The 10,099-nt window shown below is 36.3% G+C and overlaps 1 long non-coding RNA gene across 1 annotated transcript in view; it reads right to left on the bottom strand.

Annotated features, from left to right (window-relative positions):
- The window catches only part of LOC129348958 (uncharacterized), a 13,244-nt gene extending 4,223 nt beyond the window's left edge, over window positions 1–9,021 (bottom strand). The window contains exons 1-2 of the long non-coding RNA XR_008601734.1: window positions 8,931–9,021; window positions 8,196–8,348 (exon numbers count right to left, since the gene is read on the bottom strand). This is a non-coding gene — a long non-coding RNA (uncharacterized LOC129348958). The remainder of the gene's footprint in view (window positions 1–8,195; window positions 8,349–8,930) is intronic.
- Window positions 9,022–10,099: the final 1,078 nt, after the last annotated feature.

Here is a 10,099-nt window from a genome sequence, read left to right as displayed (position 1 = left end):
ATGAAATCGTGTAAAGTAGGCCGTGAAAAACACTCCAGAAAGGTTCTCGTTGGAAAAAAAATCATCATGAATTTTGGCGCAAAAAAACGCCATAGTATACTATGTCGAAAAAAAATGCAGTATTTTAACATGTTGTAAAAACATGCCATATGATGAAATAATGTAAAGTAGGCCGTGAAAAACACTCCAGAAAGGTTCTCTTTGGAAAAAAAATCATCATGAATTTTGGCGCAAAAAAGGCCATAGTATACTGTCGAAAAAAAGATGCGATTTTTCAACATGTTTTGAAAACGTGAAAACATAGACATAGTATACTATGTCGAAAAAAAAATAGATTTTTCGACATGTTGTAAAAACGTGCCATATGATGAAATAATATAAAGTAGGCCGTGAAAAACACTCCAGAAAGGTTCTTTTTGAAAAAAAAATCATCATGAGTTTTGGCGCAAAAAAAACGCCATAGTATACTATGTCGAAAAAAAATGCAGTATTTTAACATGTTGTAAAAACATGCCATATGATGAAATAATGTAAAGTAGGCCGTGAAAAACACTCCAGAAAGGTTCTCTTTGGAAAAAAAATCATCATGAATTTTGGCGCAAAAAAGGCCATAGTATACTGTTGAAAAAAAGATGCGATTTTTCAACGTTTTGAAAACGTGAAAACATAGACATAGTATACTATGTCGAAAAAAAAATAGATTTTTCAACATGTTGTAAAAACGTGCCATATGATGAAATAATATAAAGTAGGCCGTGAAAAACACTCCAGAAAGGTTCTTTTTGAAAAAAAAATCATCATGAATTTTGGCGGAAAAAAAACACCATAGTATACTATGTCAAAAAAAAAAATAGATTTTTCAACATGTTGTAAAAACGTGCCATATGATGAAATAATATAAAGTAGGCCGTGAAAAACACTCCAGAAAGGTTTTCTTTGAAAAAAAAAATCATCATGAATTTTGGTGCAAAAAAACGCCATAGTATACTATGTCGAAAAAAAAATGCGATTTTTTAACATGTTGTAAAAACGTGCCATATGATGAAATAATGTAAAGGAGGCCGTGAAAAACACTATGGTAAGGTTCTGTTTGAAAAAAAAAATCAATGAATTTTGGCGCAAAAAAAGCCATAGTATACTATGTCGAAAAAAAAATGCGATTTTTCAACATGTTGTGAAAACGTGCCATATGATGAAATAATGTAAAGTAGGCCGTGCAAAACCCTCCAGAAAGGTTCTCTTTGAAAAAAAAATCATCATGAATTTTGGCGCAAAAAAAAACGCCATAGTATACTATGTTGAAAAAAATGCAGTATTTTAACATGTTGTAAAAACGTGCCATATGATGAAATCGTGTAAAGTATGCCGTGAAAAACACTCCAGAAAGGTTCTCTTTGAAAAAAAAATCATCATGAATTTTGGCGCAAAAAAAACGCCATATGTGGAAAAAAAAATGTGATTTTTTAACGTTGTAAAAACGTGCCATATGATGAAATGATGTAAAGGAGGCCGAGAAAAACACTATGGTAAGGTTCTGTTTGAAAAAATAAATCATCATGAATTTTGGTGCAAAAAAAACCCCCGCCATACTATTTTGAAAAAAAATGCGATTTTACAACATGTTGCAAAAACGTGCCATATGATGAAATAATATAAAGTAGGCCATTAAAAACACTCCAGAAAGGTTCTCTTTGGAAAAAATAATCATCATGAATTTTGGCGCAAAAAAAACGCCATAGTATACTATGTCGAAAAAAAAATGCGATTTTTCAACATGTTGTAAAAACGTGCCATATGATGAAATAATGTAAAGGAGGCCGTGAAAAACACTCCAGAAAGGTTTTCTTTGAAAAAAAAAAAATCATCATGAATTTTGGCGCAAAAAAACGCCATAGTATACTTCCATCCATTATCTATACACCGCTTAATCCTCACTAGGGTCGCGGGGGGGCTGGAGCCTATCCCAGCTGACTCGGGCGAAGGCAGGGGACACCCTAGACAGGTCGCCAGTCTGTCGCAGGGCTACATACAAAGACAAACAATCACTCACACATTCACACCTACGGGCAATTTAGAATGCTCAATTAACCTCAGCATATCTTTGGACTGTGGGAGGAAGCCGGAGTACCCGGAGAAAACCCATGCATGCACAGGGAGAACATGCAAACTCCATGCAGGAAGATCCCGGGAAAGCCGGGACGCGAACCAGGGATCTTGCCATAGTATACTATGTCGGAAAAAAAATGCGATTTGTCAACATGTTGTAAAAACGTGCCATATGATGAAATAATATAAAGTATGCCGTGAAAAACACTCCAGAAAGGTTTTCTTTGAAAAAAAAAAATCATCATGAATTTTGGCACAAAAAACGCCATAGTATACTATGTCGCAAAATGCCATTTTTCAACATGTTGTGAAAACATGCCATATGATGAAATAATGTCAAGCAGGCTGTGGAAAACACTCCAGAAAGGTTCTCTTTGAAAAAAAAATCATCATGAATTGTGGTGCAAAAAAACGCCATAGTATACTATGTTGAAAAAAAAAATGTGATTTTTCAACATGTTGTAAAAACGTGCCATATGATGAAATAATGTAAAGTAGGCCGTGAAAAACACTCCAGAAAGGTTCTCTTTGGAAAAAATAATCATCATGAATTTTGGCACAAAAAAACGCCATAGTATACTATGTCGAAAAAAAAATGCGATTTTTCAACATGTTGTAAAAACGTGCCATATGGTGAAATAATGTAAAGTAGGCCGTGAAAAACACTCCAGAAAGGTTTTCTTTGAAAAAAAAAATCATCATGAATTTTGGTGCAAAAAAACGCCATAGTATACTATGTCGGAACAAAAATGCAATTTTTCAACATGTAAAAACATGCCATATGATGAAATAATGCAAAGGAGGCCATGAAAAACACTATGGTAAGGTTCTGTTTGAAAAAAAAAATCATCATGAATTTTGGCGCAAAAAAAGGTAATAGTACACTATGTCGAAAAAAAATGTGATTTTTCAACATGTTGTAAAAACGTGTCATATGATGAAATAATGTAAAGGAGGCCATGAAAAACACTCCAGAAAGGTTTTCCTTGAAAGAAAAATCATCATGAATTTTGGTGCAAAAAAAAACGCCATTGTATACTATGTCAAAAAAAAAACAGATTTTTCAACATGTTGTAAAACCGTGCCATATGATGAAATAATGTGAAGGAGGCCATGAAAAACAATATGGTAAGGTTCTGTTTGAAAAAAAAATCATGAATTTTGGCGCAAAAAAAAAGCCATAGTATACTATGTCGAAAAAAATGCGATTTTTCAACATGTTGTAAAAACGTGCCATATGATGAAATAATGTAAAGGAGGCCGTGAAAAACACTCCAGAAGGGTTTTTTTTTGAAAAAAAAAATCATCATGAATTTTGGCGCAAAAAAACGCCACAGTATACTATGTCGAAAATAAAATGTGATTTTTCAACATGTTGCAAAAACGTGCCATATGATGAAATAATGTAAAGGAGGCCGTGAAAAACACTATGGTAAGGTTCTGTTTGAAAAAAAAATCATCATGAATTTTGGCGTAAAAACACGCCATAGTATACTATGTCGAAAAAAAATGCAGTATTTTAACATGTTGTAAAAACGTGCCATATGATGAAATTGTGTAAAGTAGGCCGTGAAAAACACTCCAGAAAGGTTCGCTTTGAAAAAAATATCATGAATTTTGGCGCAAAAAAAAACGCCATAGTATACTATGTCGAAAAAAAATGCAATTTTTCAAACATGTTGTAAAAACATGCCATATGATGAAAAAATGTAAAGGAGGCCGTGAAAAACACTCCAGAAAGGTTTTCTCTAAAAAAAAAAAACATCATGAAGTTTGGCGTAAAAACACGCCATAGTATACTTTGTCGAAAAAAAAATGCGATTTTTCAACATGTTGTGAAAACGTGCCATATCATGAAATAATGTAAAGGAGGCTGTGGAAAACACTCCAGAAAGGTTTTCTTTGAAAAAAAATCATCATAAATTTTGGTGCAAAAAAAAACTTTTTTTCTATCTTCTATCTTTTTTCTATGACTTTTTTTGGACGACATGCTATACTATGATGTTTTTAGAGCGGCATGCTATACTCTGACGTTTTTTGGGCCACATGCTATACTATGACGTTTTTTGAGCGACATGCTATACTATGACGTTTTTTGAGCGACATGCTATTCTATGACGTTCTTAGAGCGACATGCTATACTATGACGTTTTTAGAGTGACATGTTATACTATGACCTACTTCAGAGGCTATACTCTGACGTTTTTTGGACGACATGCTATACTATGATGTTTTTTGGATGACATGCTATACTATGACGTTTTTAGAGCGACATGCAATACTGACGCTTTTAGAGCGTCATGCTGTACTATGATGTTTTTTGGACGACATGCTATACTATGATGCTTTTAGAGCGACACGCTATTCTATGACGTTTCTAGAGCGACATGCTAAACTATGATGTTTTTTGAGCGACATGCTATACTATAAAGTTTTTGAGCGACATGCTATTCTATGACATTTTTAGAGTGACATGCTATACTATGACCTACTTCACCTACTTCAGACAGCCACGACAAAACAGCGTTTTGTGGACCTAAGGCTTTTCTATGACGTTTTTTGAGCGACATGCCATACTATGATGTTTTTTGGGCAACATGCTATACTATGACTTTTTTGGGCGACATGCTATACTATGATGTCTTTAGAGTGACATGCTATACTATGACGTTTTTAGAGTGACATGCTATACTATGATGTCTTTAGAGCGACATGCTATACTATGACGTTTTTAGAGCGACATGCTATACTATGACGTTTTTAGAGCGACATGCTATACTATGAATTTTTTAGAGCAACATGCTATTCTATGACGTTTTTAGAGCGACATGCTATACTATGACGTTTTTAGAGTGACATGCTATTCTATGACGTTTTTAGAGCGACATGCTATACTATGAATTTTTTAGAGCGACACTATACTATGACGTTTTTAGAGCGACATGCTAGACTATGACGTTTTTAGAGCGACATGCTATTCTATGACGTTTTTAGAGCGACATGCTATGACGTTTTTAGAGCGACATGCTATACTATGACGTTTTTAGAGCGACATGCTATACTGTGATGTTTTTAGAGCGACATGCTATACTGTGATGTTTTTAGAGCGACATGCTATACTATGACGTTTTTAGATTGACATGCTATCCTATGACGTTTTTAGAGCGACATGCTATAGTATGACGTTTTTAGAGCGACATGCTATACGATCATGTTTTTTGGACGACATGCTATACTATGATGTTTTTAGAGCAACATGCTATACTCTGACGTTTTTTGGACGACCTGCTATACTATGACGTTTTTTGGACGACATGCTATACTATGATAATTTTAGAACGACATGCTATACTATGTTTTCAGAGCAACATGCTATACTATGACGTTTTTTGGACGACATGCTATACTATGATGTTTTTACAACGACATGCTATACTATGTTTTCAGAGCGACATGCTATACTCTGACGTTTTTTGGACGACCTGCTACACTGTGATGTTTTCTGGATCAAAGGCCACACTATGACTTTTTTACAGCGACATGCTATGCTATGACGTTTGTTGGGAGACACGCTATACTATAGGCTTTTTTAATTGACATATTACTATGGCATTTTTTTCTTTTAGTTTTTTTTGTTGTTTTTTAGCAAATTATTCTAAGAATTTGAACAGTTTTAAAAATTGCACTACTTTTACTTGTGCAATGAAATATTATTCTATGGCATTTTTTAGATGACATATTATACACTGATGTTTTCTTGAATAACATACTATTTTGACAATATACTGTACTAGTGCGGGGCGATATGGAAAAATGCATATATCATGATATGGATTATTTTATATCACGATAACGATATATATCACGATATACCACAACAAAGTATGTTTTCAGTTATTCTCTGAAAAGTTTGACAAAAATGTCATTGCTTACTTTTCTCCATGAAACTTCAACCTGTTGCTAGGGCTGGACCCAAATATCCGAATATTCGGTCCCCATGGTGGTATGTGGATATTAAGTTTGAGATGTAACTGTCACTGTCGTCTGGTGGTAACCTAGATTATATTTCTGGTTCATCCAGTGTTAATCCTGCTCCAAGAGTGTGAGAAGGTGCTTTTATTTTATCAGGTAGTCACACATTTGACTTTATTAAGTAGTGCCTTCATGTCAGAGCATTTCAAGTCATCTGAAGAACATATGCAATGACAAATGACAAATTGACAACTAAATTCATCGGCAACTAATCGTTTTTTCAGTCAATCCATGTGGATTCTTTCTGGCCCCTCTATTATCAAGGTGTTGTTCTGTATCTTACATGCATGAGGGAGCCAGAATACTGGAAAATTTCCGTTAAAACCAGTCCAGTGCAGCAACTCCATGCACTGAATAAAAGCATAGCATATCATAGGTGTAATAAAAATAGACATTATAACAATTAGTTGTATTGGCTTACATTAGAGAGTACATGTGTTATTAATAGAGGCATTACTGAGTACATATCACCTCATCCCTGTTACAAAGCTTGCTAGTCTTTGTTGTTGGCAGTTATCTGAGTTGTGGGATGTTGTGTTGGAGGAGAGAGGCATGGCTGTAGACCAAGGCCAACAGAATGAATAGAGACAGGAAATGTAACTGTGAAAACGTTGGTTTTTATAGGTTACATGTGCTGCATCAACATTTTGAGTCAGACGTCAGGGGAAGCCACAGACGTTTCTCTATTCTGTTTTCCTCTTCTCTGCCCTACCTTTTGTGTTTCTCACACACCAATGCTAAAACAGACAGGATCGAACATCAACAAAAACATAAACCATAAAAAGGGAAGTGGTGGATCAAAAATCCAAGTCTACAACTGCTTTCACATATTAAAGAAAGTGAAGCATACTTCCCTAAATTGCTGCAGAATAGTAAAGAGTGCTGATGCAGGTCTCTGTTCAATGTTTAGTCATGTGATAAACACGATCGGCTTTCAGATGATGAGGATGATATGCTCTTGTCACATTGCCACCTTGTTGTTAAAGAGGAAAAAATGCACATATGCATTGTAAAACGTTGAAAGAAAAGAGTGAGAGTGAGTAGGAGGTGAGATAAAGACGGTGGGATGTTGGCAGGAAGCCATGAAAAACCAATCGTGCAGCTGTGGAGCCTCTGACCTTTTCACAACAAAGCCACAAAATCACCATGTGGGCTGATTTAAAATATGTAGCTGTTAATTTTAAACCCCTCTTTGCATTTGTGGTTTGGGGTTCCTTTTAGTAGGTAAGAACGAAACAGCCATTTTCCAGTAGGGGACGGTGCTGGAAGTTATAAATTAACAACATGTCTGAGAACAAGTCATGTATTGTTCTGTGAACTTTTTTCTACTGCTTCCCACAGAGAGAAATAACGGAAGAAGTTCGCCCCAGTTAGATCAGAGCTGAAGGCAGAGAAGTCCCACACATTCAGTAGTGCAGAGAATGAAGTGGAAAAAGAGATGATGACGCTCCCAGGAAATTCAGAACTTTTCACCCAATGAACATTACACTGATGTAACGTTTTTGTTTGATGATTTTTAAGGCCAGAAGACATTTAGACATTTAGGGTAAAACTAGGGTAAATTAGACTAAAAAGCTCAAGATTTTCAGATGTAAAAATTATCATAATTGTTGAAACTGGTTTCTCATAAGTTCAAATGTAGCTGTGTCCTAAGAGTTTATGCACAGCTAAATCAAACCTGGTTACACCTCACAAACTAGTTTTTACATAGAGTAGAGTCTGATCCTGGACTTTTGGAGACGATACTGATTTTAGGGAGTAAATTTATTCACATAGACTAGTATTCTTTACATGATAAGTTAAAAAAAAAAGGTTGGAGTCATCGTTTATTAGGTTTCCAGTGTTGTATTTCACAAACTACTGAGCAACTTAGCATGAAGGTAAAGCTTGACTCTGCACCTCTGTCTGCTCAGCAGTGATACTGCTCTGCTACATGTGCTGCAGACAATGCTAAAAATATTCTAAACAATAGACAAACGATGCAATTACAGTGTTTGTAAGTTACTCTAAAAAAAACCTGGTGTGACTGGGGGTCTGGTACTATGAGACTGATTTACCTTTCACTGTCTCAGCTCTGCATGCCTTCATTTCTTTCTCTCTCTCTGAACTCTTCCTCCTCCATCTCCTCTCTGGGATGCTCTTCCTCCTCTCTTCTTTTAGGCTGGGAAAAGCTGCTGGTGGTTCCCTTCCTCTTCATTCTTTACTGTCTCCTACAAGAATCACACTGACTGAACTATGTTTTTTCCTTTGATAATTTTCATTAACTATGATATAATCTGATGTGTACAATTTAAACCTTTAAAGAAATTCTTAACATGTAAACGTTTTTTGAGCTGTAGACTAAATGATATGACTGTACTATGATGAAACATCAATGTTGGTGTTATTATGACCTTGACACCAAAATGATAAAAACCAGCATTAAACAAGCAGGATGTAGTTTTCAAACAGTGCATGAAAACCTGGTGTGACTGGAGGTTTAGTTACATGATAATGTCATGTAAAGTCTTAGTGAATGTGTGATTTCTTTTGGCTTACACTCTGTTGTCAGAACCACAGGTTGTAATTATCAAAAAAGAAAAGAAAAACTTCCACATACGATCCCCCACCATCCTTCTGTGGCTGTTCTCTAACATTAGCTAGCTACAGAAGTAAACATTAGCAAGGCCCAGGCTCACTGGAAACCGTGGCTCGTCTCGCAAGCAAACACTTTATGTGAATTTAGACACTATTAGCATTTAATACATAGTTATATTAGCAAGTAGTCTAACCCAGTCTAACTAGTGTCTTACTGTCACACCGAAGTCCAGCTGTCATCCACATGAGTGAGTTCTAAGAGCAGCCCCCTGTGTCGCCTCGTATCTGTAGCGGCATAGACTGTACAGGACGTGACGTCAACATGGTGCATTCGAAAGCACTCGGACATCGGAGTTTCACTCGTTATTCGTCTTTCCTGGACTTTCACTCTTTACGGCCGGCCACAACCTTTCATATATATATTTTTGAATTAGATCGTTCAGAACTGGGGTGGCAGCCGGGGTGGCAAGGCATCTTCTAGGGGTGGCAGTTGCCACCCCAGTAGATCCGCCCCTGGTTAGCTCTGTTGCTTTTCAGCTAGAAGGTCCCCGGTCCGTGTCCCGGCCTGGGATCTTTCTGCATTGAGTTTGCATGTTCTCCAGGTTCTCTGGCTTTCTCCCACAGTCCAAAAACATGCTGAGGTTAATTGATGATTGTAATTGTCCGTGAGTATGGTCGTTTGTCTCTATATGTAGCCCTGTGACAGACTGGTGACCTGCCGTCACCCTAAGTCAGCTAGGATAGACTCCAGCCCCCTGCGACCCTAATGAGGATTAAGTGGTGTATAAATAATGGATAGATGTTTTGTAAAGAAAACGTTGTCAAATCAGTTCATATCGGAAAAAGCATGCATGCTGTTGTGATATATCTGTGAGGCCAATATCAACTGATAATATGGGCCAACCAATATGTTAGTCGGGCTCTAGAGATTAGTTGACACTAAATATTTAAACTGTCAGGTGTAACTGTTGTTGAGCCAAGTGACCTAAGTGACAAAGTAAACATTTGATTGCTAATATAGTAAAAGACTTGTTTAGAGGGAAAGAGGTTACATAGAAAATAGTCCACATATGTGACCTGAAACCTGATAATGTTGTTTAACCCTTCGATGTGCAGTGTGGGTCAGGAGATACCCATTTTTCATTAGATTTGGGTCACTTTTGACCCATGTTGCACATTAAAGGGTTAATAATGATGTGAATCTTTTAATCCTGTCCTATATTGCAGATCCTGGGTCACTAATATGATGAGAGATAACAGTGGAGAGTACAGGCTCATATAATAGTTCCTGAGATACTGTTGTATAGCCTGAAATTTCAGTGTACAAAAAACATGCTGAGAGTGAGTGGATGGGCAATTCATTTAAAAAAAAAAAAACACCTCA

The sequence above is a fragment of the Amphiprion ocellaris genome, chromosome 5, assembly GCF_022539595.1.
Source record: "Amphiprion ocellaris isolate individual 3 ecotype Okinawa chromosome 5, ASM2253959v1, whole genome shotgun sequence".
Lineage (NCBI taxonomy): Eukaryota > Metazoa > Chordata > Actinopteri > Pomacentridae > Amphiprion > Amphiprion ocellaris.
This window is presented reverse-complemented; position numbering and strand designations above follow the sequence as displayed.